This window comes from Talpa occidentalis, unplaced genomic scaffold (genome assembly GCF_014898055.3).
Source record: "Talpa occidentalis isolate TD23 unplaced genomic scaffold, MPIMG_talOcc4v2.1 talOcc4.13, whole genome shotgun sequence".
NCBI lineage: Eukaryota > Metazoa > Chordata > Mammalia > Eulipotyphla > Talpidae > Talpa > Talpa occidentalis.
Genome location: NW_023601322.1, coordinates 77,304,737 through 77,332,224, shown reverse-complemented (window position 1 = coordinate 77,332,224; position 27,488 = coordinate 77,304,737). Strand labels below are relative to the sequence as shown.

Genomic DNA, 27,488 nt, shown 5'->3' with positions numbered 1-27,488 from the left:
CTAGAACTCATCTAAAGAAAATATATCCTATTAAATTAATTGAATAAATAATTTTCCAAAAAGATAAAGTATCAGGCCTAGAATGCTTCTACAAGTTTTGGAATGTTATCAAATATGTAAGCAACAAATAATAACAAGTTTCTGCAATATTTTCCAAAAATAGGAGAGGGAATACTTCCTAACTTATCCTATGTGGCCATCATAAATCTTTTATCGAAACCAAAGGAATTACAAGAAAAGAAAATACAGAAAAATATCTCTTTGAACATATATGCAAAAATTCTCAACAAAATTGTACCAAATCAAATACAATGATGAACAACAAGAATTATAAACTGTAACTCATAGAAATTTATTCCAGATATAAAAGACAGGTTTGATGTTTTAAAATCAATTAATGCATTCCACCATATTGACTTACTGAAAAAAGGAAAAATTTTCTGGTTACGTCAATAGATGCAAAAAAAGCATTTGACAAAACCCAATACCCATTTGTGATAGACTTTCAGCAAACTGGGAATAGAAGGGAACATCTTCAACTTGATAAAGAATATACAGAAAAGGGGCCTCCCCTGTGGCGCAGGCGGTTTAACACAATGCTGTGAAGCTCTCAGCAGCCTCTGTAGCGCAGTTTTGATCCCAGCCATCTAGGGAGATGCCCACATGGCGCAGCAGACCTCTCCTATCTTGCCCTCTGCTCCCCTCAGCAGTGTATTTTGATTCTTCTGCCTGTTCTGTTCCCTGCTCTGTCTCTGGTGAGTCCTCTCACCCTCCAGTGCATCTGGACTGTTCCCCCATTCTTGTATGCATAAATAAATAAATATATATATTTTTAAAGATATCCTCTTCAGAGAAATGTCTTTTAAGTTCTTCTGCCCATTTCTTGACTGGATTGTTTGTTTTTGTTGAGTTGTGTAAGTTCTTCGTATATCTTTGTGATCAGTCCCTTATCAGTTGACTGGAGTGCAATAATTTTTTCCCAATCAGTGGGGTGTCTGTCTGTTTTGGTTAATGTCTCTTTTGCTGTGCAGAAGCTTTCAGCTTGATGTAATCCCAGGTATTTATCTTTTCCTTGACTTTCTTTGCTTTGGGTGATGAGTCTTTAAAGATATTATTGCGATGTATGTCTTGTAGTGGTTTTACCTATACTTTCTTCTATATATTTTATGGTTTCAGGTCTTATGTCCAGTTCTTTTATCCCTTTTGAGTTGATTTTTGTGCAAAGAGGAAATGCAAATGACCAACAGGCATATAAAAAAATGTTCAGCGACCCTTATAATCAGGGAAATGCAAATTAAAACCACATTGAGATACTACCTTACACCAGTAAGAATGGCACATATCAAAAAAACAAGCAACAACAAATGTTGGCAAGGATGTGGTGAAAAAGGAACTCTCCTACAATCCTGGTGGGAGTGCAAACTGCCTCAGTCTACTAAAAATGGAGCTACCATATGACCCAGCAATTCCACTACTAGGATCTACCCAAAGGACACAAAAACATTGATTCAAAAGAACACCTTTACTCCTATGTTTACTGAAGCACTATTTACAATATGTAAAACCTGGAAACAACCCAAATGCCCCAAAGTAGATGACTGGATCAAGAAGATGTGGCATATACACACAATGGAATATTATTCAGCAATCAAAAAAAGATAAACTCATGGGCCTCCCCGGTGGCGCAGCGGTTGAGTCCTGGGTTGCGAAGCTGCCCGCAGCCTCTGCAGCACAGGTTCGATCCCCGGCTGCTTCCCGGCCACCAGAGGAGGGTCCCACATGGCGCGCAGACCTCTCCTGCCGCCTGCTGCTCCCCTCAGCAGTGTGTTTCGGTCCTTCTGCCTGCTCTGCTCCCCACTCTGGCTCTGGTGAATTCTCTCGCCCTCCCGCGCTTCTGACTGTACCCAGTGCTTATATAAATAAATAAAAATAAATCTTTAAAAAATAAATAAATAAATAAACGCATGGCATTCGCAGCAATGTGGATGGAACCAGAAGGAATTATGCTCAGTGAAATAAGCCAGAAGGAAAGAGAAAAATATCGGATGGTTTCACTTACAGCAGGTATATAGGGGAACCAAACAAGACATCAGTATAAAAAAATAGTACAAAACACAAAGCAAAAACGGACAATTATAAATCAGAGACATACTGCAGGGGAGGAGGAGGGAGAGGGAGTAGAGGCTGAGAGGGAGGAGGCACAGGGGACTGAGGTGATGGTGCAGGGGTGCATTGGTGAAGGAAATTCTATGGTGACTACACCTGAGGGGGTGGGGGGAAGCAAATATTGTTTAAAAATGAACAATGATGTAAAAACTAAAAATAATAAAAGTTAAAATAAATTTAAAAAATTAAAGAAAAGGAATATACAGAAAAAAACTTAGAGCTAACATCATACTTAATAATGATAAACTGAATGTTTTTCCCTGAAATTGGAACCAAGGCCAAGATGTTCTCTCTCACCACTCCTAATCAACATTGTACTGGAATAAGATAAGAGAAGGAACTAAAAGTTACACAAATGGAAAAGAAGAAATAAAGCCCTCTCAGTTTGAAGATGACATAATTGTCTATCTAGAGAATTCCAAAAAATCAACAAAGATCTCCTGGATCTAAAAACTAATTACAGTAAGTTTGCAGGACACAAGGTCAATCTAGAAAAGTTGATTGGTTTCCTATATATCAATGAACAACAAAAACCTTAGATTTAAACATAGCAAAATATGTACATGATCTATATGAGGAAAACTTCAGAACTTTGCAAAAATAAAAGATATAAATAAGTGGATAGATACTCCCTGTTAATAGATAAAAATAACTCATTATCATTAAAATGTCAGAAATTTCTGACCTAATCTGTAGTTTCAACCCAAAGCTGATTAAAATCCCAGCAAAGTTATTGTGTGGATATTGATAAATCAATTTTTTTTTAGATTTATTTATACAAGCACTGGGGTACAGGCCAGAGGCGCGGGAGGGTAAGAGAATTCACCAGAGACAGAGCAGGGAGCAGAACAGGCAGAGGGACCGAAACACCCTGCTGAGGGGAGCAGTGGGAGCATCAGGAGAAGTCTGCTAGGCCATGTGGGATTCTTGCTGGCCGGGATCAAACCGGCGCTGCAGAGGCTGCAGACAGCTTCACGGTGCTGCATTCAACCCGCTGCGCCAACGGGGAGGCCCTAGATATTGACAAATCAATTCTAAAGATGACATGAAAAGGCAAAAGTCTCAGAATCACCAACACAGTACTAAAGAACAACAAGGAATTGTCAATGCCCAACTTCTAGATCTTCTATGAAAGTTATTCAATTCATTGTGGCATTAGATACACGAATGTTTATTATAGCCCTTTGTCTAACTTTGTATATGTTTAAAGGCTAGCATAGCAAAAAGGTGGGGTTTTTAAAAAATTTTTATTTTAATGCTATGGACAGGATCTTTGGAGCCTTCCTCAATTAAACTTTTCTCATTGTTTTCTCTCCCCCGCTCACCACCACCAACGACACAAACTATATCCACAGCCTAGGTTGTATCAGTTCTACTGATGTTACTTCCCAAATCTGTAATTTCTGCTTTGTTTTTATTTCCACAGAATTTCCTTGAAAAATGTTTTAATTTTCTCGCTTTTTTTTTCCAGATTTTTTAGCCCAATATTTATTTCTGTAGTTTTTGTCTCAATTGCTTACATGTGTAAATCTATGAGTACTGTCTGAGCTTAAGTTTAGGCATCCTAAATGTTTTGATATGAGATTTATTTCATTATTTTATATTTTCTTCATTTTCATCTTACATTTGAAGTATTTTAGAGAAATGTACACAGGTTTTCCATGCTTAAGCTTTTTTCTATTATCATTATTAACTACTAGTTCTACTGGTCTGTTCTGATGTATCAGTATTTGAACATTATTTGTGTTTTTCACATAGCATTGGTTTTTGTAAATTTTCTACAGGGGCTTGAAAAGTAGGTATATGTTCTTTCCTATTATAGAGCTTGAGGTATATCTATTACCTAAAGTTTAACAACTATTATTAAAACTAATCTATATGGTTATTTTTATGTAGTTGGTCTGTCAGGAGACTCAGTGGCAACTTAAAATCTACTACTAAAACTGTCGTTTCTGTCCATTTCTTCTTGTGACCTCAGATTTCCTTCTGTAACAATTTGCCTATTATGTCTTATTCTTCCATAAAATCTGAATCTTTGAGCTCTGGATGCTTCTTGTGCATCTCACTTTCTGTGTATTTTTTAAAAATCAAATCTGGTATTGTGTGGATATATACCATTTACATTTGATGTCAAAACAAATATATTTAATTTTAATCTTTTCATCCAATTTTAGGGGTCTTTTAAGTGTTTTCTTTCTTTGCTTTCTGTAGGTGGATTTTCTTGCAGTTATTTGCATGTGCTTCCTTCTTGTAAATCGGGAGGCTTATATTCTCTTTTTAGATATAGCCGTTTTAGACGATATTTGTTGATGTCTCCTATGCAAGATTAGATAATTAACACTGTACAATTTCTTCTATTCTTTTCTCTTCCTCACTTCTGATTTTGTCCATGGTAGTGTTATTTTTAGTTTTGGTGATTCTCCATATAAAATTTATAATATATAAATAACAATTACTTAGACTGTCATTTGTTGCTTTATTCACATTTTTGTTGGTAATTTATCACTAATAAAGGTGAGAAAATGATACATTAATTTTTTCACCCAAAATTATGGTTTATTTTCACAACTTATAATTTACCAACTAATATTTCCCTTATCTAATTATTCATCCTATAATAATTTGGTCATTGCTATATATTTAAATTAACCTCATATTTTCTACGACTTCTCTTGTTTCTTGCTGGGCAGAATACTTTGAATTTTTTTTCAGGAATGATTCATTACTGTATATTTCACAATCTGCTTGTATTTAAAGCTGCCTATTATTTGAGAATATCTACCAGCTGACTTTATATTTGGAAAATAGCTCACTATAAGGCAAATTATTTTGGAGTTTGCATATTTCTTCTGTTAGACCTTTGTAGATTATTGCTACTGTTTCTAATAGCATTAGAAGTGGTTATAGATCAGTATGTGACCAACCTGTTCTGTCCCTCCCCCACCACTTCAAATTCAGCTTGATTTCTCCCCCCCAAAATGCTTCCATTACTTTTGAAGTCTTATGAACTTTTGTAGGTGAACTTATGAACTTACCTAGGACATGTTTCATTTATGATTTTGTCATAATGTCATCGGTTATGATTTTTTTCTGAAACATGATATAACCTTTTATAGATTCAATTCCTACAATTTAGGAAAATTTACTTTTGTTTTGTCTTTGAATATCTTTCTAGACAGCATGTTGGATTCCATACATCAATGGCACAAATTATCTTTGCTTTGATCTATAATCTCCTATCCACTTGCTTTAATTTAATTTCATTTTTCTCTACATTTTGATTATCTCAACCGTTCTTTGTTAGTAACTTGGTGCTCAGTCAAGTCTGTAGTTGACAAATCTAGACTTTTTTTCTTCATTTGGGTTTGATCTATGCATCTTGTTTCTTAGGTCTGCAATTTTCCTTTCCATTTAAATGTTATTTATCATGTTTCTCAAGGTTCTCTGCTGTTACTTGGTTCATGTTTTTATTATGTTCTTCCACAACACAAAATCTTCCTAAGGAAATATCTTCTGTTTGCTGGATTATATTTTTTTCTAGATAAGATTTGTCAACAGTGGTGTATATTACTAGAACATAGTCAATGTTCCCTTTTCCATATCTACTTCTTTGCAGATCATTCACTCTATTCCGGATATTAATATATTCAGATAAAAGACAATTTTTCCCAGGCTTATGGGTAATGATGGCTAATGCCTCTCTTTTCTGTTTCCTACCAGTACAGGGACATTTATTTATTTATTTATTTTTAAGATTTATTTATTTATTTATATAAGCACCGGGCACGGGAGGGTGAGAGAATTCACCAGAGCCAGAGCGGGGAACAGAACAGGCAGACTGACGAAGTACACTGCTGAGGGGAGCAGCGGGCGGCAGGAGAGGTCTGCATGCCATGTGGGACCCTCGCCAGTGGCCAGGGATCAAACCGGCGCTGCAGAGGCTGCAGGCAGCTTTGCAGCCCAGCACTCAACCGCTGTGCCATGAGGGAGGCCCAGTACAGGGACATTTAAATACTCTTACCATATTTCTTCCTTGTGCATTTGTCACATTTGTAGGTTGGCTCACCTTACTCTATGCTTGAGGGTCATTGTATTTAAAGACTAAAAAACTCCTAATTCACATTTCTTACAGAATGTGTGTGTGTGTGTGTGTGTGTGTGTGTTTTGGGAAGCTTAGACTAGGAATTTTGTTTTACTGCACAGTCAAACAGATTCAAGGAAAACAATTCTCTCTTATTTTGGATCGCACATTTTAAATTGAATGACATGAAGCCCTGTTCTTTCCTTTGATTGAGTCTGAGGTATTTGGCTAATTTCATCTTATTTGTTATTCTATCATTATGTTTGGGGAAAAGGAGAGTTTCAGATGTTTTCATTCTTCCACCTTAACTTGGAAGTATCTACAAGCACTTTAAATAAATTTTAATCAAAGTAATACAAACAAATGTCCACAAATCAAGTCTTGCAAAAATATTGTGATAAGACACAACAGAGCTCAGCTTCACAGTGGCTTAACCCAAATCTTACTCCCCAGAGGTAATTTTTCCTTTTTCTTTGTAAATTGGGGGGTAACTTAGATTTTGGGAAATGCATACATCTTAAGTGTAAATTTGATGAGTTGTGGCAACTGCTCTAACCCTCAGGGGTGTCTGTCTCTCTCTCTCTCTTTCTATATATATATATATATATTTGTTATATGTATATATGTGTAGATATATACAAACACATACATATATGACTGCTGTCATCCAAGAAAGATCTCTTATGCAAGTTACTGGTTAATCCCAACCACATTCCATCATCCCAGAAGAAATAACTCTAGTTTTCTTTCACTTTAAGTTAGTTTGCCTATTGTGGAAATGCATACAAATTGAATAATACAGTAGATACTCTTTTATATCTGACTTCTGTCACTGAGCATAGAACTTTTGAAGTTTTTACATCTTGTAGTATGTTTCAGTGGTTTGTTCCTTTTTATTACTGAGGAATACTCTATTGATTTTATTACAATTTGTTTATCTATTCTGCTGATAATGGATATTTAGGTTACTTCCATTTTGGAATTATCATGAAGAAAACTTCTATGAATATCATTGTACACATCTTTCTCTTGAGTAAATAAATAAAGGTAAAATTTCTGGGTTTAAAAGGAGTCCTTTTAACTTTATGAGAAACAGCTAGAACAATTTCCAAATTGATTACATTTTTACATTACTGCCAGCAATATATGAACATTTTAGTTCTATATTCTCAACAATATTTGGTGCTATCAGTCCTTTTACCATTGCTATTTTAATGATTGTGTGGTATATACCATTATTGTGATTTTAATCTGTATTTCCCTGATGACTGGTTGATGCTAAGTACTTTGTCATGTGCTCATAAATCATTATTATATATTACTTCATGAAATGCCTGTTTAAGTTTTTTGCTGATTTTTAACATCAGATTTCTTTTTATTACCAAGTTATAGAAATGGTTCATATACTCTGGATACAAATACTTTCTCAGATATAAGTATTATAAATATTTTATCCCAACCTGAGGCTCTCAGTTATTTTCTTAGACTTCAACTTTGATGAAATATAAATCTGTATTTTTTCTTTATTATTTTATGGATAGTGGTACTAACTAACAAATCATTACCTAACCCAAGCTAAGGACTGTCTTCCTAAAGAAGATTTTTGCTTTTTTTTTTTTTTTAATAGAGGCATGTTTTATTTATTTATTTATTTGTTTGTTTGTTTTTGTTTATACATGCACTGGGTACAGTCAGAAGTGCGGGAGGGTGAGAGAATTCACCAGAGCCAGAGCGGGGAGCAGAGTAGGCAGAAGGAACGAAGTACACCGCTGAGGGGAGCAGCGGGCGGCAGGAGAGGTCTGCGCGCCATGTGGGACCCTCCTCTGGTGGCCGGGAAGCAGCCAGGGATCGAACCGGAGCCGCGGAGGCTGCGGGCAGCATCGCAACCCAGCGCTCAACCGCTGCGCCACCTGGGAGGCCCAGATTTTTGCTTTTGTATTTTAGTCTATGGTGCATTTCTTTTTTTTTTTTTTCAAAGATTTATTTATATAAGAACCAGGGTACAGGCCAGGGGCGTGAGGGTGAGAAGATTCACCAGAGACAGAGTGGGGAGTAGAATAGGCAGATGACTGAAAACACTGCTGAGGGGAGCAGCAGGTGAAACAGGAGAGGTCTGCTGCGCCATGTGGGTAACTCCTTGGCCAGCTGGGACTTGAACCTGCGCTGCAGAGGCTGCAGACAGCTTCACATTGCTGCACTCAACCCGCTGCACCTCGGGAGAGGCCTATGGTGCATTTCAAGTTAATTTTGAGTAGGATGTAACGAATGAGTTTGGGTTCATTTTTGTCTCTATGTAGTCATAGTCCTGTCTGCTGACAACACTTTCCTTTCTCCATTGAATTGTTTTGATACCTTTATGAAAAATCAGTAACACATACACATTACTGTAGCCTTATAAGAAGTCCAAAGGCAACTATGAGAGTTATCTAAATTTGTCTGCTTTCCAAATTGTTTTGGTGACCTCTGATCTGTCACATTTCATATAAATTTTAAAATCAGTTTGTCAAATTCTATAGAAAAGTTTTCTTGAATTTTGATTGGGCTTGCTTTGAATTAGTAGATGAAACTTAAGAGAATGGACAAATGTCATTAACATCGACTCTTCATTGAGTCTAACAATTCATGTGCATGGAACATCTATTTAGTCAGGTCTTCATTACTTGGAGTAATGTAATTTTCTCTGTTGAGGTCTTAAAGACATTTTTTTAGCTTTACCCTTTGTATTTAATGATTTTATTGCTATTAAAAATGGTATTGGGCCTCCCTGGTGGCACAGGTTGAGGGCAGCCCAGTGAAGCTGTCCGCAGCCTCAGCAGTGCGGGTTCCATCCCAGCTAGCTGGCAAGATACCCACATGGTGTGGCAGACCTCTCCTGTCTCACCCCCTGCTCCTGTCAGCAGTGTATTTCAGTTCAGTCTGCCTGTTCTGTTCTCCGCTCTGTCTCTGGTGAATCCTCTTACCCTCCCGCACATCTGGTCTGTACATCATTGCTCATATAAATAAATAAACCTTTAAAAAATAAATAATAATGGTATTGTTAGTTTTATTTTTCAGTTATTTGTTGCTGAATATGATAGTCTTATGTGTCAGTTTCATTAGGCTATAGTACCCAATCATTCAATCAAACATTAGTCTAGATATTGCTTTGAAGGTGTTCTGTAGACTCAACTAACATTTATAAGCAATTTAAGTAACTAGGCAGTCCTGATCCAATCAGATGAAAGGCCTAAAGAGCAGAACTAGCAGAAATGAGGTTTCCCTGAGGAAGAAATTTCAACTGTGGACTGCATCATTAGCATCTGCCCAGGAGTTTCCAGTCTGTCCTTCCTAGTAACATCTTGCCCTCTGGGTTTTAGACTTACCTAGCAAGCCCCTATAATTGCATAACCAATACCTTGCAATAAATCTTTTTATGAATACCCTGCTGGTTCTGTTTCACTGAGATACTATATAGCAATAAAGATGATTTTTGGACACTTACTCACATATTTACCATATCTTCATTCCTTACATGCTTTTGCTGTTCTCACTCTAACAGGACACAAACATTTGGTAAAAGGGAGTGCTTTCTGGAATTTTTCAGGGGACATGGTGTGAGATGGACAGTGCACACTTATTAAATGCACTTTAATACTCATATCTCCAGGTCAAAATTCTTTTCTCTATACTATACCAAACAATTTATGGCATTTCAACTTTGTTTAGTGAGGACCACTGTTGGGAGTCTATAACTTTGCTTACAAGTTCGGAAAGGAGTTAGAAACATATCCATCCCTTAAAATCGGAGACTGAATTTAATTTCATTGGTGCATGTGCTTTATATATATATATATATTTGTTTTAAAGATTTATTTATTTATGCATACAAGAGCTGGGGCACAGGCCAGAGATCCAGGGGGTGAGAAGATTCACCAGAGACAGAGTGGGGAACAGGCCAGGCAGACTGACTGTAGTATACTGTTGAGGGGAGCAGCGGGCAAGACAGGATGGGTCTGCTGTGCCATCTGGGTTGCTCCCTAGCCGGCCGGGGATTGAACTCGTGCTGCAGAAGCTGCGGATTGCTTCATTGTGCTGGTGCTTAGCCCCTTGTGCCACCAGGGAGGCCCTGGTGCATGTGCTTTTTATCAAAATGTGACAAATGGTGAATTTAACATTGTATATCAACAATATTTATGGTCAATCTCAGGTTTGGTCACTGATTTTTATAGTTTCTAAACTTTAAGAGGTAAGAGTTTAACATAACATAGTACATACTGATTATATACAGTATATGACTTCATTAATAATGATGCACACTTGAAACTTATATAACTTATAATGCAATGTTATGTCAAAAAGTCAATACAAAAAGCAGTAAAACTAATAATTCATATCCTCTGCAAAAATAGGCAGAGATTATTTTAGCCAAATTACAGAAACACCTTAGGTTTCACCTTTGTTTTTGGCTGAGAATTTAAGGATTTAATGTAGGTATTCCTTCTGAATTAACCAGGCCATTTAGTTGTCTGAATTCTTTATGCCCTTCATATCATTTACTTGGAGTAACAATGACTAGCACCAAAGCCTTGCTTTAAAATGGTACTTGATAACAAATAAACAATATGATTAGCTATTTGCCTCAGCTCTCTCTGACTCAAATTTCCCTGTTGATTCCTGAAGATCTGTTACCTGGAACCTGATGTAATAACAGAAGGAACTAGTTGTAAGCTGAAGAAATGGACCATACTAAGCAGGAAGGGAATTTATTAAAAGGAAAATAGATAGAACACAAAATATTGAATTATTGCATGAGGCTCAAAATACTAGCATACTCAAGCAGGTAGTATAACCACTATCATTTAGTAGGACTAGGCTTTCTGTCACCACTGGGTATTATTGTAGTTTGTGTTAATGATTTACACAGCATTTACTTTTGACTCAAAGTCTTGGATATGAGTGTCCAGTGGCTAAGTGTAAGTACTAGCTCATTTGACCTCTAGGGGAGGACTGATCCATTTGTCTTCCATAGTGGAAGATGTAGAACTGTGTCCAACCGATATTTTATACAACAGGAAACACACCTTAAAAAAGAAAAGCAGGTTGGAAAATACATTGCCAAAGGAAAGCAAACATAAACAAAATTTAAATAAGCCATAAAGTTTCTACATTCTGACCACTTAGCTATATAAAAAGATGGACTCGCCATTTGTAACAACATGAATGGAAGTAGAAGGGATAATGCTAACCAAAATAAGTCAGAAGGAGAAAGACAAAATACTGAAGACTGCACTTTTATGTGGAATACAGAGAAACAAAGGGTCAGACAAAACTAAAGCGAAAACAAACCTTAGAAATCTGACTGTAGAATTGAGGCCACAAGACAGGAGAGGGGTGGAAGGAAGGGAGCGCAATGCAGTATGGTGGAAGATTATGGGTACTTCGGTGGTTGGTGTGTGGTGGGAAAATGTATCTGAAGAAGTGTGATCCTATGCCTCTGAATGACAAAAGTGTTGTAAAGTGATGTTACCTCAACAACAAAATTACATAAACTAAAATGCATTTTTCTGACCTGTAATATGTTTGGTAATTTTTCTGGGGGAGATACTTAGTTTGTTTTTTGTTCTCTACCCCCTCCCCTCTTTTTATTGCTTCATTGTTTTCTAATGAGGATTATCCATCTCGACTTGTTATTTTCTATTGTTCATGAAAGTTTTATAGTGTTTTTCACATATATTTCCTAGCATATTTTTTCCAAGTAGTTTTAATTTTGTTATTATGAAAATAATTGCTAAAAATTATTTCTTATTGATATGTATCAATATCACTAATTTGTTCTTGTTACATGAAATAATTCTTAATTATTTAGAAATAGTTTTATAAATTCTGAGTAGTTATTAAAAATGCTGGCTGTTTGCACTCAAATGTGTATCTTTTCTGGAATTTTCTAAGGAATCATTTGAAGGTTAGGATTCCAGACTTTGATTTATTAAAACAGAGCCACCTGTTTTCCAAAAATAAATAAACAAATAAACAAACCCTGGATGATATTACAAAAAAAAACTCTCTGGATTTTTATTTCTAAAAAGTAAAAATTTAATTAGTATTAAATTAGTATGTTAACTGCTAAAAGAGTATAGAAGTTATAGTTTTGCTATTTACTATACCTATACAAAATTAAAAGTATAAAAATATTACTTCTCTTATTTCACCATCACATAATTTTGGAATATTCTTTACTATGTTAAAAATGTATTTTTATTTTTTAGTGAGTACTTTAAAAATAACCCATGATCATTGAATTAAGACATAATCTTTTGGGCTTCCCCGGTGGCGCAGCGGTTGCGCACTGGGCTGCAAAGCTGCCCGCAGCCTCTGCAGTGCCGGTTCGATCCCCGGCTGCAGGGCGAGGGTCCCACATGGCTGGCAGACCTCTCCTGCGGCCTACTTCTCCCCTCATTGGTGTCCTTCGGTCCTTCTGCCTGTTCTGCTCCCCGCTCTGGCTCTGGTGAATTCTCTCACCCTCCCGTGCTTCTGACTGTACCCAGTGTTTGTATAAATAAATAAATCAATCTTTAAAAAAAAAAAGACATAATCTTTTAAATTTTATTTATTGATAAATATTATATGAAAAACTTCCCAAAATGGAATAATTCATCAGCCAGATTTAAATAATTACATTAAATCTTATTGTAGTCATTCTTATTACTTGCTAAATAGTTCCCTGTTGGATCTTTATTTTTAAAACTTTTAAGTGAAATATATGGAAACTCTATTTGATAATCTTTCTATAACTGGTTGAAACAAGGACAAGATTTGAAAAGATATATTATCACCAACAATATTGGCACATAGTACAATTTAACTTTTGTATTACTAAAACATTCATCTTGAAAATTCTTATTTTCCACTCTTTAAGTCACTTATTTTATTTAAAGAAATCAAGACTTTGATTTTACAAAAAAAAAAAAAAATGTTAGAGTACTACACTAACTTTAATAATAGTTGTTTGTTTGCCTTTTCCAAACCATTTTTAGGCTGGTCAATATGCAAATTTAAATGTAAATGTTGTCAATGAAAACTCCATTATCTACTTAAAAAGACAAATGAAGTCTTGTTTTCCTCCCACTTGCCAGAGGAATTTCTCAATTGATTCAATAAAGAATATTTCCAAAGGGGGAAAAAAAAAACTACAACAGATGCAGGTGATTTTAAGTTGCTAAGAGACATCTTCAATTTTTTCTCAGGTTTTGAATTTACTTATCAATTTATTTGGATCTCTTTTACACAACTCCTGCTCTTTTATATTTCTGTTTCCCTTCTCTTCATCTCTTTGGAATAGTGGAAGTTTCTTATGAAAGTCGAATCCCACCAGTCTCATATGTCCCATCTTTGACCTACATTAAGAAATTTATAGAGTTGATTTTTTGAAATCAATTGCAATGGTATATTTAAGATTCTTGGATGAGGAAGCCTTTTGTAAATAAGAGTTTCCTGTTAAAATACAGAATGGTGGGCCTCCCTGGTGGCACAGAGGTTGAGCACAGCGCTATGAGGCTGTTCAAGGCCCTTGCCAGCTGGGGAGCAAACCACATGGTGCAGCATACCTCTCCTGTTTCAGCTGCTGTCCCTTCAGCAGTGTATTTCTGGATATCTGACTGTTTGTTCTGCTCCCAGCTCTTCTGGTGAATTTTCTCACCCCCTGAGACTCTGGCCTGTACCCCACCTCTTAATAAATAAATAAATAAATAAATAAATAAATAAATAAATAAATAACTCTTTTTAAAAAAATACAGAATGACTCCATTGTATGAAGAGAAATTTAAGCAATGCGTTAAAGCGATGTTCATCCATAAGAGACTTATTTCACAAAGTCAGCTAAATCCTTTTCTTAAGATATAAAGGAGACTAAATTATTTTTTTACACTTTTCCTTATATTTGTAGCAATACTTTTTTAGTGACTTAATCACTAAGTTGCTATTTTTAAAGTTTTACTAAAAACCTGTTTAATTCTCTTGATGTTTAAAGGAGCAACACAGATCACTAGCCACTTTTAGTGTTCACTAGATTTTTCCATTTAAAATACAAAAGTGGTCTCAAAACATTTTGATTTTCTTTCATGTAATGGTTTTTTAATGACCTTCCAAAGGAATTTAAAATAGACCATCACTAATCATCCTAGTCACAAACTTAGTGCTACTTTTTCTTTCCAGTCTAAATTTTGCCTAGCAAACTTTCCAGTTTTTATGAGTTTGTTTCATGTTCCCCCCAAGCTAGATATTGTATTTAAACTTCTCACAACTCTCATGCCATAGTAAAGCCTTTTCTATAGACACATCAGCTCAGACCCACTATCCCTCCACCCCCTTTACAGCTTCTGAAATAAAATTCAAACTTCTTAGATTATATTCCAAGATACCAACTACTTGATCTCATATTGGTAATTTCCTTGCCTAGCTTTTCTACTGCTATGAAACATATCAGATGTCTCTCTAGTCCTGCATAGTATTGCCCAATCATTGTCTAACATCATCACTGATTACTAACATGGATTTTTATCATTCCTTCTCCAAATTTCAGCGTGTACTATTTTACTTAGATTTTCTTTCTTTAAACAAAATGAATTTTAAAATGTATATATTCTACATTAATTTTAATGGCTGATTTCTCTTGTGCATGTTTTCTAATTACCCTAAAGTCACAGATATAAAACTCCTCCGTAGGCTATAATCAGTTTATACTTGCTTATAGGTTTCTTCTAATATGTGTTTATATAAACTTTTTCTTTTAATGATATCTATCACTTTGACACTAAAAAAAATTTTTAAGACCCAATGATACAGTATTCTTTCTCAAGATTTCTTATCTCATGTACTATATTCTGGAGCTGTTTACTAAGTTGTATTATTCCTCTTAACGAGATAGACACATATAAAAGCTACTCTAATAAATCCGGATTTTTTACTTTTCAAAATGTGGAAAAACTAAAGTAAACAAACCCTTAGGAATCAAAACTATTAACACCATGAAAGATTTTCCAGTAAAGCCAGATTAAAAATAAAAAGACCTATAGTTTAGGACAGAACATCTGATAACATGATTAATGAAGCAAGTGTAATTTGTCTTAAATATATTTACACTTTTGTGAAATGTAAGCTTGGATCATTTAGACTCTATAAATTAAATAGCAAAAGAAGATTCCAAGATGAAATCATTTTATTACATAGGAACACTTAATTTGTCAACTTTGAAATCCCAGAATGCTGTCTTTTTATTTTTCAGAATCCATTTGCTTGTTTTGGTGTTTAGCCCAATGAAAGCTATCTCAGGAGATCATATTTTACAAGTGAATGCAAACATATAAAGCAACATTGATGGCTTGGAGTTTATATTTAAACAAGTTTTGTATTATCCTGGTTTAAACAAGTTTTTATTATCCTAGTTACCCATAATGTAGACAAGTCATATTTTTTTATTAAAGGAAAAAAAAAGCTGATCTAAGAAGCACAGAAACCAGAACTAGAGGGTCACATGAATCTATAGAATCAGCTCTGCTAATTCCATACAGATGTGCTAGTGCATTCCTGTAAATTTTCAGACTGAAAAGGAAATGTTAGTTACACCCTTCCCCTTTACAGCCTAGGGTAAAATATTTCACATATTGTACATATGTTTTACTAACAGGAAAAAAAGACAAAAATTAAGAAGTGGTCATTTTGGGCTTAGTGTATATATACATATGCATATATAGAATATATATGCATGTTTATTAGTGTATGTATGTATGTATATAAGAACAAGTGTACTTAAAACCTAGCACACAATTCTTTAGCAGACATCAGTCCTCATACTTCAAAGCATAGAAGTGTAATTTGTATTTTTAAGTAGTGATTGAGGGATGAAATCTATTGAGAAAATTTATTTTTTTTTAAATTTTGATTTTTTTTAAATAGAGGCATGCTTTATTTATTTGTTTGCTGGTTTGTTTGTTTGTTTTGTTTATACATGCACTGGGTACAGTCAGAAGCGCAGAAGGGTGAGAGAATTCACCAGAGCCAGAGCGGGGAGCAGAGCAGGCAGAAGGACCGAAGTACACTGCTGAGGGGAGCAGCGGGCGGCAGGAGAGGTCTGTGCGCCATGTGGGACCCTCCTCCGGTGGCCAGGGAGCAGCCGGGGATTGAACCAGCGCCGCAGAGGCCGCGGGCAGCTTTGCAACCCAGCGCTCAACCGCTGCGCCACCGGGGAGGCCCTCTATTGAGAAAATTTATATCCATTTCTCACATGCCAAATATTAGAGTTTTCACATAGATACGTTTAGAAAATCGGTATGATTATACCTCAAAGATACTGACAAGGGAAAGACCTTTCCAGAAGAAATTGCCCTATGACTAAAATAGTATTCACTGTGTTACCTGGGATCCTTGCTGGCATCTCTGTATTTCCAGGCCAGTACATCCAAAAGGGCTTACTAGCTAAAAGACCCATCTATCTATACATGTATTAGGGACCAAAGGCTTGCCTTTAGGTGTTGCAGAAATCTTTAGTACTGTCACGTTTTTTCTTGGAAGAGGGGTTTTGAAATCATCTAGTCCAGGAAAGGCTAATACATAGCATGCGTCAGCACCTTCACCACATCTCTCCACACAGCCTGAAATTTTTTATAGAATCTTTCTCAATACAGCATTCTTGGTAGCCATGACAATTCAAACAGAAATGACACACATGATAAAGATTTCATCTTCCTTGATTAAGTTCAGCACTCTTATTTTCTGAAGAGCAAATGAAGGCTCAAAAAAGGCTAAGAGACTGGGCAGAAATTACTTGTCTAGGGGCCTCCCTGGTGGCACATGGGGTTAAGCACAGCACTATGAAGCTATCTGCAGCCTCTGAGGCACAAGTTTGATCCCCACCCGGCCAGGGAGCTACCCACATGGCACAGCAGATCTCTCCTGCCTCGCCCGCTGCTCCCCTCAGCAGTGTATTTCAGTCAGTCTGCCTGTTCTGTTCCCCACTCTGTCTTTGGTGAATCCTCTCACCCCTCAACCCCACACTGCTGGCCTGTACCCAGTTCTTGCATGTGTATATAAATAAATCTTTTTTAAAAAGAAATTACTTGGCTAGTAAATGGTGGGAACATAATCAGTCTTTGAATTTGATTCTAAAGTCTTACATTTCAACAGTTCTCCAATGAAAAGATATGGAATTTTCCTAATAATCAACACATATTTAAACTCAACAGAGATTAGACACTTTCTGCTAAAATATTCTCCTGGTGGGGGAAGCAAATATTGTTTAAAAATGAACAATGATGTAAAAAAAAATTCTCCTGTGAAAATAACCATAGACTTTGGAACCATGAACAGAAGCCTCTGGCTATCAGAAATGAGAACAGTTTTCAAGCGTTTCTCGAATGGAATTTAAAGCACTACTCCAGCTTCCCATGAAAAGGAATCTAGTGCCAGGAAGGGCCGATGAGTGAGTCAGGGTACAAACATTTCAAGAATGCAAAGGTGGCAAGTCTTGGAAAGGGACAATGAAGATGAAGGAGAGTTTGCAGGGTCCAGTTTTAGAACCTGCATAAACATCAGTGCTTGTACCATAATGTTGAAAGACAATGTAGCAAGAGCTAGAAGAGATGCTTGATCACCTTGCCTAGTTTGTGAGAGCCTGTCAACAGGAAGCAGGGATTTACTCTGTCCATAGATTTAAACTTGAGAGGCACTGGCAGAAAATCTTGCAATCATGTGCTGGGCAACACAGTATCAAAAATTGTGGTTTGCTGGAACAGGTTACTTTGGGGTGACTGTGGCTACATATTACTTATGAACCCTAGACAGACCTTGCCCAAACTCTCAGTCCTTAGCTGCCTGGCTGACTGGGAAGGTGGAGGCCCTGGGACTCTGACTTAGCTTCCTGCATTAGAACCTTCTGAAGAGCAAGATGCTGGCCAACCCCTGCAACTGGCTAGCTCCTCATCGCTAGTCCATAACCCCTGCCAGAGACCAGAATCCTGACTCAATACTACTGTCCTGGATATTTATAAAGAAGATACAGCTAGGAGAGCCTGCACTAGATAGGACACATTCACAATTAAACTGAAGCCTTCTCTAGACTTCGGCAATTTGAAATGTTCTATTATTTATCATGGTTTTGGTAAGAAATTAGGGTGAGGAGGTAATGCATTTTATGAATCATACTTTTCTATATTTACAGTCATTCTATATTTACAGGAGTAAGAAATGTGTCAAGCTACTCCCTTGACATCACTTATAGATGTGTCCAAACACTGGGGAGGTATCAGTTTCAGGTAGAAGTGTGACAGAGAATGTCACTCAAACCTCTGCTCTCCTCTTTGAATCCAGATGCTGTTGAATGTGTCTGCATGACAAGCATACATTCCCAGTTTTATATTTCTAAGTGCTCTGGGGGTACCCAGCCAGGCAGGGTGAGACTGGAATAAAAAGAAATTCAGAAATAATTCTATATTACACTCTTTAAGAGAACTGTGGGAGGGATGGGTAGAACACGAGTGGGGGACATGAGTAGAACATGAGTGGGGGCCACCTTATGTATCAGAAGAAATTATTGCAGTCTTATTAATCACTAGAAAACTTAAAATACATTGAATCATCCCAGAAGAGGTTCTGGGAAAGAGTCAATGTCTCTATTTTAATAACCAGATTTTATTTTTATAAACTCCCATATGTGATGTAACAAGTTCCTCAGACAGTAAGACTCTGGGGGAAATGGAACTACTGTACATTGTATCTATCAGCAATCCAGACCGATAACAGAAAGCACATCTGAATTCAGATCATTTGAAGAGAGTTTAATAAATGGACTATTAATTTAGGTGTAGGAAGTATGGAGGGAAACCACAGGGATTGTGCAGAGTCCCTGGATTAGTAGAAATAAAAAATATGATCATTATTAGTCCTATATCTGAAGGAAAGTATCAATTATCAGATTCTGCAGCCCATTGATAAAGTGGTCTTCATAACAAGAGGTGAAGCCTTCCATCTTGGGATGTGGGATAATGCTAATGTGGAGCAGCCGTGTCAGGCAGGGGCTGGAGAAGTAGAGGAGTCTTTCTCTACTTACTCACCTTTTGCTAGAACTTGCCACTGACTACAGAATAGGGAAAGGAAGCCCACTGATGCAGAATAGGATGGAGAAAGGTAGAGGTAGGATATGAAGGGGAAATGGAGGACATCCAGGGCTGATTTTTGAAGAGGATGTTCTTAGAAAATTTTGCTATATGAAAGAAGAAAAGCTTTTCTCGAGTGGAATTTAAAGCACTACTCCAGCTTCCCATGAAAATGTCAATAAAATTAACCTTACTTATCAGTGCCCAAAGTGTAGTTCAATTGGTTACTTAAAACTCAGTTCAATTTGGTTACTTATATTTGAGGGATAATTATCCAGCAGGGTTTCTTTTTAAGAAACAAGAGGGAATTGTTCACACTTTTGACTTATTCTATAAAAAAATTTCAAAATAATGAAAAAAATCCTGCAGCTCTTTTCCTGCCACTGGTAAAATTAAGACAAAGAATTAAGTTGGGGGACTCATGAGCTGTAGGGATTCTTGTGATTAGAGTGCTTTCACAGATAGCTACCAGCACCTAAAATAGGGCATTGCACAGAATAGGGTACTCAATCTTATGTACTAAAATAAGCAAATGTATGGATGAATAAATTAACCAAAGGATATTGGACTCAAAGTAGTGCCTACTTCTATCAAAATAAGTCAGGGTAAGTAGCATGCCCCCCTCCAAAAGCAGAATGCCTCCTTTCTATTTTTCCTTCGTGTGTTTCCTGTTCTACTACATTGGAGACAGAGAGGAGCCGAGCAGGCATGGTGGGGTCTAGGGCTCACTGACTACTCTCTAGCCAGAAACTGATAGGAAAGGAAACCTTGCCTCTCCTGGAACTGTGTAGGTTCACCAAAAGGTGGCTCACTACGAAGGCTGTTTGGCCATCCTTCTACAGGAAAAAACGCATCTTTAAAAGATCACAATTGGGGCCTCCCCTGGTGGTACAGCGGTTGAGCATTGGGCTGCAGGGCTGCCTGAGGCCTCTGCAGTGCCAGTTCGATCCCTGGCCACCGGGCGAGGGTCCCACATGGCGCGCAGGCCTCTCCTGCTGCGCCCGCTGCTCCCCTCAGCAGTGTATTTCGTCAGTCTGCCTGTTCTGTTCCCCGCTATGGCTCTGATGGATTCTCTCACCCTCCCGCGCTTCTGACTGTACCCAGTGCTTGTATAAATAAATAAATTAATCTTTAAAAGATCACAATCTGTATTTAAAGGAAGAAGCCATTTCGGCCCTCCCTGGTGGCACAGGCAGTTGAGTGCAGTGCTGTGAAGCTGTCTGCAGCCTCTGCAGCGAGAGTTCAATTCCTGTCACCAGAGAGATACTCACATAGCGCTGCAGATCTCTCCTGTCTCACCAGCTGCTCCCCTCAGCAGTGTATGTCGGTAGGTCTGCCTGTTCTGTTCCCCACTCTGTCTCTGGTGAATCCTCTCACACTCCCACACGTCTGGCCTGTGCCCTGGTTCTTGTATGCATAAATAAATAAATTTTTTTTAAAAAAGGAGGAGGCCATTTCACTGGAGGTGGTAGGGTTTGGGTAGACAGCAAAGGAGAAGGCTTAGTGAAGATTTTATTGCAGACCTTGATTTTACTGCCCCAGTCATTATATTGCACTCTGAAAATTCTACAACATAGAGCCCTTAACAGAACATATTAACAGTTTATCTTTATTTGGAACTGTTTCCAATGATGTTACATTGTCTTCTCAGCCTGGTATTTTGTGAAACACATATTTTGGCAACAGTTTTTCCACTACTTTTGTGTTTCTTCCTGTCATTGCTTTTTCATCATCAATACAGATGTCTCTATATTTTTGCCAATTTATTTGATGGTGTGTTAAAAACTGATCTAAACAGTTAAGAATTCATTCTTCTGTTGTATATGTGTCAAACGCTTTATGAAGCAATAAATCAACCTAGGCGAACATGTTGTACAATCTACAAATATTATCCTTTTCCCCAGGACACAGAAAGATTTCATGTATCTTTGTCTAAGGACCAATTATTCAAGTATGTTCAGACTTCAATGTTCCTGGAACTCACTTACCAGATAATGTTACTAATTATATTTCTATGATATCCCTATACATACTGTTTTAGTAACTGCTGTTCAATTTAAAAAATCATCTCTAGACGAGATGCTATTCCATGTGCAATGTTGTTACTTATTCCCAATTTTTAATAATAAAAAGTATTATTAATGGGTAAGTGAAAATTTCATTTGTATAAATAGTTTTAAATTTCATAAGCTGTTCCACTTACATCAAAAGAAGCTGGATCCTCATTATTATGTTTTATTTTATTTCAAGATGATGTAACTTGTAGAGACAATAAAATATTGTGTTTCTACAAAGATAAGATGCTCATATTTTAACATTTAAACCTTTTTCATGCCAGGAAGCATTCTATAATAGATATGTGCATTTAATGAGGTATGGGGGGTCCTATTTTTTTTCCTATCTTAAAATTGGAAGTTACATTTTAGAATTCAGAAAATGTTATTCCATCATTTTCACTGCATTAAATATATATCATGTACCTGGGCATTCTAATTTTTCAGTGATTGTGCAAAATTTTGCAGTACTTTTCTGTTTCCTCCTGTCATTATAATCAACAATTCTTGAGTTTTGGTAGACTCTCAATAGTTACTTTGTTATTTTGTCATGAGACTAGCTGACATTCATCCATCTGGTTCTTGTTTTGCAGATGTTGCACTTGAATCCTGGGAGAGTATTTCTTTCTGATACCTTACCAAATGCAGTCTCTCCTTTTATGAGGAGGTGTGAGTTTAAAAAGTCACAGTCTCTAATACCTATGAATTTAAGATTTGGGGGAGAGGCTGGGAAGGCTGGGGAATTATGCAGTCATTCTGGTACTGACCTAAAAGCATGGGGCAGGACATTGAGCAGTTCCCTAACCTGTTCCAGCTCTTCTTTATCCATCTTTCCAAGTTATTCATAGCCTTTCTTTTTTTTTTTTAAATAATAAATTTTATTTTTATATTCCCCATACAATTGCAACCCCCCCATTCTGACCCCAATCCCTCCCCTCCCGCTCCCACCCCTCAAAAAGTGTCTCTGGTTCATAGTTTTTTGTTGATTTTGATTTTCACTTTCTTATAGTCATTCATTTTCCTGGTCCCTTATTTAGTTTTCTAGATTCCTGCTATGAGTGAGACCATCCGGTATTTTTCTTTTTCTTTTTGGCTTATTTCACTGAGCATGATCCCTTCCAGCGCCATCCATGTTGCTGCAAATTGCATGTGTTTATCTTTTTTGAATGCTGAGTAATATTCCATGGTATATATGTACCACATCTTCTTGATCCAGTCATCTATTTTTGGGCATTTGGGCTGTTTCCAAAGCTTAGCTATTGTAAATAGTGCTGCTATAAAAGAGACAATAACCAAAACAAAGAGAAACCCCACCAACTGGGAGAACATTTTTGCACACAACACTAATGATAAAGGACTGATCACAAACATCTGCAAAGAGCTGATGAGACTCAACAACAATAAAGAAAAAATCCAGTCAAAAAATGGGCAGAAGAGCTAAAAAGAAACTTCTCTGAAGAGGAAATGCGAATGGCCAACAGGCATATGAAAAAATGTTCAACATCACTTGCAATCAGGGAAATGCAAATCAAAACTACCATGAGATACCATCTCACACCAGTGAGAATGGCACATATTAAAAAAACTAGCAACAACAAATGTTGGCGAGGTTGTGGAGAAAAAGGAACTCTCCTGCACTGTTGGTGGGAGTGCAGACTGGTCCAACCACTATGGAGAGCTGTGTGGAGATTTCTGGACCTACTAAACATAGAGCTTCCATATGATCCAGCAATTCCACTCCTAGGTATTTACCTAAAGGACACAGAAACATCAATTCCAAAGAACACCTGCACCCCTATGTTTATAGCAGCACTATTCATAGCCTTTCATAGCTGCTTCATGGGGAAGGCTCATGTAGCCACACCTCCCATTCCCTCATTATATTGGTAGAGGGGAAACTGAATAGGACAGGAAGCTGACATTGAGGAGTGATGAACAGCATTGTGGATACCCATTCCACCCCATTCCCAAGATGTCCTCTTCCCCTAGACAATGCCTTGAAGCCCAAAACACAGTTGAGTCTGGGTAGTTTTTATCACTTGCTCATTTCCTCAGATGAAACTAAGAATGTTTCTTGAAAAATCAGTCTCTAAAGGATTTTGAGACATGTTCAAGCTTTAGATACATAGTGATTTTTTTAAAAGATTTATTTATTTTTATACAAGAACTGGGGTATAGGCCAAAGGTGGGGGAGAGGATTCACCAGAGACAGAGTGGGGAGCAGACCAGGCAGACAGACTGAAGTACACTGCTAAGGGACAACAGGCAAGACAAGACATGTCTGCTCCGCCACATGGGCATTGCCCTGGCCGGCTGGCTGGGAATCAAACTGGCACTGCAGAGGCTGTGGACAGCCTCACAGCACTGCACTCAACCCACTGAGACACCGGGGAAGCCCTAGATATGTAGTGATTTTATACAGACTTCATCAGACCTTCTACAAATTACCTGCTTGTACTCACCTATGGGGGACTCACGAAAAAACTATTTCATATTTTAAACTTCACCAATTTTTCTTATCCACCCAGCTTAAACAACTCCACCAGTCCCTCCTTTATAAGGGACTCAAGCTCTAAAGTTTACCACATCATTTGCATAATTCCACTATTTATAATTAAATGGTGAGAAATTTTATATTTTTCCTTCTGAGAGTGGGAGAAAAGCAAAATGTCCTGTCACCACTCTCATTCACCATTACACTGGAAAAAAAAAACATGTAAAGGAAACATATTGGTAAGGAATAAATAAAACTACCTTTGTCTGCAGATGACACAAATGTCTAACTAGAAAACTTCAAAAATTTATCAAAAAAATCCTAAAACGAATAAGCAAATGGAGTAAGATTGCATAATTCAAAGCTAACATACAAAAGTCAATTGTTTTCCTATATTCCAGCAATGAACTATTTGGAATTTGAATTCAATTTGGAACTTGAAATGAAATCCACATTAGTACCAGAAAAAAAGTAAGTAATGCATTTTTAGGTATAAATCTAAGAAAATATGTACAGATTTATATATATATATACACACACACTCACAAACATATTACAAAATACTAATAGATGAAATAAAAGCTAAATAGTTGGAGAGATACTATGTGTCCATGGATTCAAAGACTCAACATTGTCCATTTAAGATGTCCATTTTTCCCAACTTGATCTGCAGATTCAAGTGGACGTCCATAGCAAGAATTGTCCCCATAGAGGGTATAAAAGATAACTATCTTCCCAAGATCCAGAATCACTCACAAAGATAACCAAAGGACAGAAAGAACTAATTCCTTTGAGAGCTGGCAACCGTTTGTTGGACTTCGTCTACAAATGGAGTGTAATCTATATTTCTGTCTGGTCATATCTTGCTGCAAAGAGGAGGCAACACACATTCTTGTCTGGCTGTATTTGGGGAGCAGCCTGATGGCTGATTTTAATTGTTTGCAATTCAACACAAAACCTGCATGCTGCAAGGAGGCAGAAGGCCCAATCAGGTTCTCAGGGCACAAAACAAGACAAATAACATAACAGCTGCCCCTGGGAAAGAAAAGATGTACATTCAACAGGTACTCAAAAGCAAATTCACAGCCCACAATGCAAAGATCTAATGCATACTTTTTTTTTTTTTTTCCCCCTATCAAGCTTAAAGAAGAGACGAGTTGAAATGTTACCTTCCTCTCTATTCCAGGACCACAGGTAGGAGAGACGACCGTGATAAGAATTCTGCTGGCCTCTGCCTAGATTTCCACAAATTCCATTTACAGGCTCTGGAGCAAGTAGGATGTCCAGTGGGTTTCATCCGGGTCTTCAGAAACTGTAGTGGCGGAAAAATAATTTTTGTATCCACGCTTGAAAGTGAGTGGTTGGCCAAGAACCCTACTTATCTCGGCCGCCTTGCAAGTGGATAAGCTTATTTAAGTTAAAAGTTCTCCACTGTGGGGACTCCCTGGTGGCGCAAGAGGTTAAGCCCCGCACTATGAAGGTACCCTCAGCCACTGCTGCACAAGTTCGATCCCCAGCCAGGGAGAAACCCCCAGGGCACAACAGCCCCCTCCTGTCTCGCCCCCTGCTCCCCTCAGCAGTGTATTTCAGTAGATCTGCCTGTTCTGCTCCCCATTCTGTCTCTGGTGAATCCTCTCACCCCCCACACCTCTGGCCTGTACCCCAGTTCTTGTATGCATAAACAAATAAATCTTAAAAAAAAAAAAAAGTTCTCCACCCTGACCACTGTAATTCAAGTTATCTTTGATACTCCCGTGAGGACACAGTGCACCCCGGGACCCTTGCACCTGGAGGTCTGAGGGGGCCCCCTACTCTGGGAGAGTGCTGAGGGAAAGGCATTTTTTCCCTGACCTGATTCCTTGTCTAAATAAATAAATAAGTAAATAAATAAATAAATAAGTAAAAAAATAAATAAATACAAATTACCTTTGATAAATTTAAATTAGTTGTGGAGACTTACATTTGTACTCACCTGAGCTCTCAGGAACCCAAGCAAGTTTACGTCACACGCCTTCCGACCCCAAATTCAGTCCGGTTAGTAAGTCAGGCCCAGGTGGGTTCCAAATGCCATCGGGTTCCGATGCCATCCGGCTTCTAATACGGACCCGGTGCCACCCAAAATATGGTCCGGTTTCTAGTCAGATCCTTTCTGACTGGCCAATGTCTCCACCCAGTGTGGGTAAAAGAAATGCTCAAATAAAGCATGGAAACCCCTAACACAAAGCTGAGGAGCGGGTTTCTGAGAGGAGCTGACCCACAACCTCCAGAGTTTCTGAGAAAGCGGCAAGCTCCAGGGACTCACAGGTACTCACTTTGGTTGCGTATAGGAGGCCTCTGGCTTTTTTCTTTGGATTGCTCTTGTGTCACTAGAACTGATAAAAGATAAACTGAAGTATGTTTTAAAATGTTAAGAGTTTCTTTGAGCAAAAATCTTTTCGACTTGGGCAGCATCCAATCCAGCAGATATAAAAGGCGCAGCTGACCTGGCCTGTCTTGCCAGCTGCTCCCCCTCAGCAGTGTATTTTGGTAAAATCTGCCTGTTCTGCTCCCCACTCTGTCTCTGGTGAATCCTCTCACCACCTCCTGCACCTCTGGCCTACACCCCAGCTCTTGCATGCATAAATAAAAATAAGTCTTAAAAAAAAAGCTCCCAGATGCTGTACAAAATAAAAGCCCTTTATAGGCAGAAGGGAGAGGCAAGGAGGAAGCTATATGACGCAGAGGAGGAGTTGATTATTGCAATTTCTTTCTTTCTTTCCTTTTGGGGATACCAAAGGTCTATCTAGAATATTACCTATCAAAAGCTAATCTGGTGATGTCTGACTGACTGGTTTAAGATTTTATTTCCAGGAAAGTAAAACTGTAAATAAGTCTCCATTTAGTGATGTGGGGCCTTAGAATAAGTGACTCCATTTTGGACCTGTTTTCTTGTCTTTGTCTTAACAAAACTGCCATGCTAATGATTATGGCTACAGTTTGAGTTCTTTCTAGTGCCAGGCATTATTCTAAGAGTTATGCGCATGTTTAATACATTTTTATCCTTACAACAATCCTCAAGAGGAGGTTATTGTTATTTATATCTCCTTTTTTTTAAGATTGATTGATTAATTGATTGATTGATTTATACAAGCACTGGGTATAGTCAGAAGCGTGGGAGCGTGAGAGAATTCACCAGAGTCAGAGCAGGGAGCAGAGCAGGCAGAAGGACCGAAGTACATTGCTGAGGGGAGCAGCGGGCAGCAGGAGAGGTCTGCGAGCGATGTGGGACCCTCGCCCGGTGGCCGGGGATCGAACCGGCGGTGCAGAGGCTGTGGGCAGCTTCGCAACCCAGCGCTCAACCGCTGAGCCATTGGGGAGGCCCTATATCTCCATTTTTGAGATAAGGAATCCCAGACTCTGATGAAAAATAATCTGAGGTCACCTAGCTAATGGCAGGAGAGCCAAGATTTGATCCCAAGGTCTTGATCCAAATGGTGTATACTTTGAACATCTTGGAAAAATCTCTGTGCACCAGTGTAAGCAATTCTATGATACACAGGCAGAAATAAGAAAGCTGAATTACGAGGTGT

The 27,488-nt window shown here is 37.8% G+C and overlaps 1 protein-coding gene across 1 annotated transcript in view; it reads right to left on the bottom strand.

Moving 5' to 3' along the window:
• Nucleotides 1-25,231, bottom strand: part of FBN2 (fibrillin 2) — a 277,965-nt gene extending 252,734 nt beyond the window's left edge. Inside the window, exon 1 of the mRNA XM_037509420.2 lies at nt 25,089-25,231. The gene's annotated coding sequence lies outside the window, so the exon portion shown is untranslated. The remainder of the gene's footprint in view (nt 1-25,088) is intronic.
• Nucleotides 25,232-27,488: the final 2,257 nt, after the last annotated feature.